This window comes from Mixophyes fleayi, chromosome 1 (genome assembly GCF_038048845.1).
Source record: "Mixophyes fleayi isolate aMixFle1 chromosome 1, aMixFle1.hap1, whole genome shotgun sequence".
Taxonomy (NCBI): domain Eukaryota; kingdom Metazoa; phylum Chordata; class Amphibia; order Anura; family Limnodynastidae; genus Mixophyes; species Mixophyes fleayi.
In genome coordinates this window covers 241,670,335-241,678,013 of record NC_134402.1, presented here as the reverse complement: position 1 = coordinate 241,678,013, position 7,679 = coordinate 241,670,335, and positions in this window count along the sequence as shown.

Here is a 7,679-nt window from a genome sequence, read left to right as displayed (position 1 = left end):
ATGTTAAAGGAATAGTGTAACACCCTTTTCCCTACGTAGTGCCTCCACCTCATCAGGATTCAGTAGTATCTTCATCATACTTGCCAACCTTTTTAAACTTCTTTTGGGGAGATCCCAGGCAGGGGAGCGTGGTTGGAGGGCGGGAGGGGTGGGGTGCGGTGAATTGCGTTATTTTGGCCCCATCCCCCGCGACAAAATGCAGTTTTGTCGCATAGGGGCGGTGCCAAAATGACGCGATTCACCGCAAATTGTGTCGTTTTGACAGCAAGATGCCGCTTGCAGGAAATTTTTCCTGCTCTCCCGGGAGTCCCGGAGACCTATCCAAATTTCGGGAGTCTCCCGGACATTCCGGGTGAGTTGGCAAGTATGATCCTCATTGGTTAATGTTCAGTGAATCTGAAACACCAGAGGGAGACTTAGGAACTCTCTGCCCACCTACTTACGACCTCAGACACAGAAGTTAAATCTCAATATTCCAAACTGTTCTTTAAAAGCCGGCACTTTTATTTGCTGAGGAGTGGACTGCTAAAGTTTTGTTATCAAAAATATATTTTGCAGACCTGATACTCGATGTATTGCTGGCACTAATTTGGACTTTTACTCCTTCCCCCTTATTCCCTTACTAACACCTTCACCCCTTTCAGCCCTTCCTTACTTTCTCTCCTCTGCTAGACTTTTGCTCTGCTTAGTGTTCTTTGTCGCTGTTTTCTGGCTGTCCTCATGCTCACTAGCTTATTTGAGTCCTCTTCAGCAATATCTCTGATTACATGATCGATACTCATTTACTATTCTCTGATTGGAGCATGGCAGGCGATATTGAACGATTACTGTTATCTCCACCCCTGTCTTTTTACCCCCACATGCCCTTCCTACCTTTCCTTTGCCCTTCCTCTTCTCTATAATTGTTATTCTACATTAGTGAAGGTAAATGAAGTTTATAATTTACAAGGTTGATGATTTGAATGATGCTGAAAAGACCGATGAAGCGAGGAGCTAACTTCATAGACGTTACCAGAAGTTTTTAATTGCGAGTGGAAAGCCAGACTCTGTCTCCAATGGGAAGCAGGGGGAAGGTTCTTCGAAGACGATCAGCAAACTGTTTGTAACGAGAGGTTGTGAGCTTAGTCTTGGCTTGAGACCAGATGAGAAAAGTCACATACCACAATGTCAGCTACTGGAACAGAAAAGCTGGGACCATCAGCGAAGTCAGGTAGAGTAGGATGTGCTCCATAAACGATAAAGAATGGTGTGGTACCGGTAGACTCAGCAAGATGATTGTTGTGGACAAATTCGGCCCAAGGGAGAAGCTAGCTCCAAGTGGACTGATTCTCCGATGAGTAACAGCACAAGAATAGTACCAAGTCTTGGTTGACCCATTCAGTCTGGCCGCTGGTCTGAGGATGATAATCAGAGGAGAATTTAAATTTACACCCAAATTCCTGCAGAAAGCCCTCCAGAATCGAACCAAACAAACCTTTTGCTGGGCACAGGTTTCACAGGCTGGAACATAAGAACATCAGCACATATTGTGGGACACCAGTAGTACTGGGAAGGTCTTCTTGACTCCTGCATGGCCTGTAACTTTAAAATTATGAGCCCAGAGTAAGGCCTTGATGTGGAGCTGGGGGTTCGAAAAGGAATGGCCAATAGAAGGAGTCTTGGCAGAAGCTCCAGTCAGAGCCACAATATTGATAGGATAGATAATAGGCCAGGGTTCTGGAGAGGACAGGAGATCAGAGTTGTCTTTTGACCGAGAGAGAGCATCTGTCCGAGAGTTCTTGGAGCCTGGGCGAAATGTCAGAATTAACTTAAAACATGAAAGAACAATGGCCACTGGGCCTGACGTGGATTGAGGCACTGCACAGTTTGTAGGTAGGTGAGATTCTTGTGGTCAGTAAAGACAGTAAAGTAACCTGGTGATTGGCTCCCTCCAAAAGATGACGCCACTCTTCCAGAGCGGCTTAGATGGCAGGTAGCTCCTCGATCCTGATACCTTAGTTCTTTTCATTGGTGGTACATTTTTTAGAGAAGAACCTGCATGGATGATATTTCCCCATGAAGACTCCTGAGAGCAGACCGCTCCAATGTTCACCAAACAGGCATTTACCTCCAAGAAGAAGGGATTATTTTGGTTAGGCTATATAAGAACTAAGGAAAAGGCTTTTTTTTGGGTCACGATAGCTGCAGTTGCCTCAGGCGGCAAGGACTTTAGATGGGTACCCTTCCGTGCAAGATAGGGGCTACGAGGGTGAAGAAACCCTTAATTGGCGATAATAATTGGCAAAGCCAAGAAAGCGCTGGATGGCTTTCAATCCTTAGGGTTGTGGCCACTTGTTGATAGCTGCTACCTTTTCTCGATCTATCTGTAGTGCTGTGCCAGATACTAGGTACCCCAGAAATGGCACTTACAAAGCTTCGAACAGGCATGTCTCGAGTTTACAATAGAGATGGTGGTGATGTAATCGGGTAAGGACCTCTTTGACATGAGTCCGGGGTGACCGTTTTTAACCATAATGGTGTTCAACTGCTACAGTTAATGCAGGGTTTCAGAGAACCCAGCCCCGCAGAAGAATATGATTCCCCAATAAAGTCTCTTTGTAAGTTCTGACCTGAGCCACTGGTAGAGATAACGGATAGGTTCTCCCTATGGAAATGTTCTTTCTCGAGATGAGACAATCCCATGGGCGGTGAGTCGGCAGAGGCTATCTTGCTAAACACACCTTGGAAGAAAGTGTAGGCTGGAGGTAAGGAATACTTAGGGTTAAGGGTGTGACAAGATGAGTGGGACAAGGTGGGGTAAACCAGAGTAAGGCATTGCTTGTTACATAGAGGTTCCCAGGAAGTAACCTGCGTGAGAAGTGTCAGTCGAACTTTGGAGAATGGGTTCTGAATGAAGATAACCCCTGAATGATGGGGTTGATGGACTCCAGTAAGACCTGGAACCGAATACACTCGGTTTGGAGAACTCCTACCAGCAGCCGGACAGTATTTGTAATGCAGGTGATGGAACCATTGGAAACACAGTTGCCATCAACAGCAGTTAACGACAATGACTGCGGCAAGGACTGCACTGGAGAGTGAAGTTCAGTTACCAAAGCAGCAGAAATGAAATTTCTGGCAGATTCAGTATCCGAAACAAAGAGGGTGTAACCGCACTAGGTCTTGACCAAACAATCCTGTTATTGAATTTGTATGAATAATAATATGATAAAGTCAATTAATCAGCAAATTAGCTGAATGGTGCACCCTATAACCTGGAATACAATGGTAACAAAAAAGAAGACTAGAAAGAGGTTAAATAGCGGGGCACTCTAGGACATTGGTCATCCAAAATGTAGAATAATTGAAAATAAAAATCTTTATTGGTATGTTTTAAAATCGTTCATCCCATCAAATATAAAGCTACGCGAAACATTAAAAAAGACAAAAACAGTGAAATAAAATTGCAGATCAACTGCAAGACGCTCTGTGGTCCAGTTTATAATGAACTAATAATTAATTTATTATAATATAGATACATGAATCAGTGGGTAAGTAAGTGGTCTAAATATAAGTCCTCAAAGAATGGCAATAGACCAAAGGACACTATGCCAAATAGTGCACAATAATGATATTACATTGTTTAAGCATAGGAATCCTGTTTTGAAACAGATAGATCCGTGATAAATATAGGACCTACGTAGATGTCTTGATGTAGTGGAAATAAGATAGGCAGCGAAACGCCTTCTCAAGATTGTATTGAAGACCTATATCTCTCATACATCATTTAATTGGTGGATACTGTACAATGATAGATTAGGTGATTCCTCGTAATATGTAAGGACACCAATCACTACCAATAGCCTGATTGCTAATATGGTATCTGATATACTCAAATATTAAGTCTGATACATGAGGAAAAAAGATTTTTTGTGAGCGCTACATTTGGTAACAGGATCACTGTCTTGTATAGTAGGATTTTATATAGTTGGTGCTTGGCTATGCTGTCATTAATAACATTATACATGAAGGAAAGAGAAATGATCTAAGTGGGGCACTCAAATGGACAAAAATTATTTTATTTATATAAATAATATTCTGTTAAATACTCCTTTATTGATTCATTGTTAAAACATTCCATTAGCGAAATATAAAACTTGTATTTGAATAACACCATGAATAAAAATAACTGTTAAAAAGACAAATGCTAATTTGTCTGACCGCGACACTGTTCTGATTAGGAATCTAATTTGATTGTTTATCGTGTAACATGTGTGATAAATGTTCTATTCATACCACATCCCTCTGGGAAAACTTTGTGTAACATAAAATCGTCTTTATTCTTACATCTTATCAACCAGAAACAAAGGTGAAATGGACTGATAAAGATTGTAAAGGAACTACTGGTATTTCCACACTTATATATGTTAAATATGTTTCCTCTTATATCCACTGTGTGCCAGCTTATTTCCCTTTAAACAGCTAGTGGTCATATATATATTGATCCCTTGTGTTCGCCTAAATACCGGGTTGGCTATTCCCTAGATATTGTTTCTATTGAATTGAGATAGAGTGATAGTTACTGGAACCATCCCGCTAAATAGGCTGTATATACCAGGGTTTTCACTGCTAGTAAAAGCCTTAGCGAAACGCACGTCGGCGGATGCCGCGGACGCTGCTCTGTCCAATTTAATTTAGGCTATTTAGCGATATAGAGTTCATATAGTTAGGAATCTACCATATGCTGCTCGCTGAGTTAGAAGTTGATAGAAGCGAGACAGCCAGATGGAAGGATAGCAATAGCTAGCAGTGAGAACCCTGGTATATACAGCCTATTTAGCGGGATGGTTCCAGTAACTATCACTCTATCTCAATTCAATAGAAACAATATCTAGGGAATAGCCAACCCGGTATTTAGGCGAACACAAGGGATCAATATATATATGACCACTAGCTGTTTAAAGGGAAATAAGCTGGCACACAGTGGATATAAGAGGAAACATATTTAACATATATAAGTGTGGAAATACCAGTAGTTCCTTTACAATCTTTATCAGTCCATTTCACCTTTGTTTCTGGTTGATAAGATGTAAGAATAAAGACGATTTTATTTTACACAAAGTTTTCCCTGAGGGATGTGGTATGAATAGAACATTTATCACACATGTTACACGATAAACTATCAAATTAGATTCCTAATCAGAGCAGTGTCGCGGTCAGACAAATTAGCATTTGTCTTTTTAACAGTTATTTTTATTCATGGTGTTATTCAAATACAAGTTTTATATTTCGCTAATGGAATGTTTTAACAATGAATCAATAAAGAAGTATTTAACAGAATATTATTTATATAAATAAAAGAATTTTTGTCCATTTGAGTGCCCCACTTAGATCATTTCTCTTTCCTTCATGTATATGTTTCTAGTAAGCCTATGATCGGGTGCACCTAACCTCAGGTGGTATAGTCAATGCTAAGTAGCGAGACTGATATATACACCTGGAGGAATTATATGGACCACCTGGTGCGGTCTTTTTTGTAGTTGTAAATTAATAACATTATCCCTTATATGTGCTTCAGAATTTAGGGTACTGCAAAGTGTCTTGTGTACGGTTTCCAGCTGTTACCTCCTGTGTGAATCCTCCTCTCATGAATCTATTCCTGCCTCTCCTACTGGCTATCTGGGGTAGTAGGTTGTGATTCTGAGTCATCCACTTTCTGGAGCCATCTCTATGTCTTGGGTTACCGACTTCCAGTTCCAGGCCTACCTCAGGTTCTGAGTTGTCCAGGGCCAGCTCCAGTTCTGACTCTTCCCAGTCCCAGTTGTGGTACTATATTCCTCTGAGTTTCTGAGTTCTTGGCAGTATTGTTTATCTGTTTGTGGGGTCTGGTACCCCTATGAGCAAGACACTCATCTGGCCTCTGAGTTTCTACTACATCCCTGACACAGCTAGCCCCAAGGGTCCTGAGATGGATCCCAGAAACCCTATTGCCGTGACATTAACAGAGCAATACTCTAAGATAGCAGTAAAATATATATGAATACTTAAACACAATTTGAGCTTTTCCCACTTCCTATCCTCTATCACACTAAGAGGTATCTTTGGGCCACTTATCTACAAGCTGGCTGACAGCATACACAAAGCTCTTATCACATAAACACTTCTTATGATAATGCACTATTATCACACTTAACCTTGCTTCAAATAGAATAACATATACAATGCAATATAATTTTCAATAGCAAACATTAAAGTTCACGTCTTTGATCTCAGAGAGTGGGAAAGATGTGGATCCTCTCTACTTGTTCCTAGTTTTGACATACACCAATACAACAGGATGAATCAATAGCACAGTATTTCTGAGTCACTTAACTATACAAAGCACATAGGATTTCTGGTAACAGCACTTTTGGGTATCTCTTCCTGATAGAACAATAGATCTCTTCTGTCACAAACATGCACTTCTTAGTGTGCTGGGAGATGTAGTCCACTGTCACCAGTGTTCCATTCAACTGCGTGGCCTGTCTAGGACTCCGGCGCTACATTATCATGCATGGTGTGTTAAAAATCATCTTTGTTTTTGCTGGGTTATGAATACAAGGAACACTCCAAGAAACATACTGTAGGTTAATTGCTGACAAAATTAACCTAGAATATGTGTGTGTTAGGGAATTTAGACTGTAAGCTCCATTGGGGCAGGGAATGATGTGAATGACAAATATTTTCTACAAACTATAATACAAATAATAATAATAATAATAATAATAATAATCTTCTAATGTGTTTAGAAAGGATCCTCCCATTGCTAGTCATACACTGCACAAAGTAGCCCTCCACAGTGGCAGTGAAACTTAATCTAATGAGTCTTTCATCATATCTCACTTGCAAAACTAAAACCAACTGTACAGCATAGTGGCAAACTTCTTTTTACTGCTGGACGGGAGGTAAAATGCCAGTATTGAGGGGGCAGTTGATCGTGTTTTGCATCATTTTGGCCCTTCTCTCCAAAATGCAATACACCAGTCACATCTTTTCGCTGTTGCAGTGCCAAAATAATGCAATTGAAGACCCCATCCCTCCAATTTAACTAGAAAGTGAGCAGGATGCGGGAGAAGGGCCTACTCTCCCAGGAGTCTAAGGGACCTAGACAGAATTAGGGAGTATCCTGGGAAATACAGAGAGAGTGGGTAACTATCAGGGCCATCTTCTCCATTGGGCATGATGGGCAGGTGCCCGGGGGCCCCACAGGCAGGGCTTTTAATTAGAATAAATAATCCTGCAAAAGAAAAAACCTGCAAAAAAAACCTTCAAGGGTCACTGAGCAAATACATCTTTCTCTATCTCTATATATCTATATCTTTATCTGTATCTCTATACATCTATATCTATCTATCTATATATATATATATATATATATATATATATATATATATGTAGGGGCCCCGGTGCACTGCTTTGCCCGGGGGCCCATAATGTTGTTAAGATGGCCCTGGTAAGTATGCTGTATAGTTAGTCTGGCAGTGAATCAGAGTGCAGATGATTCATTCTACTTTGCTGCCACGAGATGAGACCTGGTGCAATGTGGGACAGTAGAGACACAAAGGGACCAAAAAGTGCAACTGTAGTTTTTGTGTCCTGTACTTCTTAAGTGGCAGAATTGTAAAGCACAGATACTGTTAACCTAGTTATATGGAAAGTAT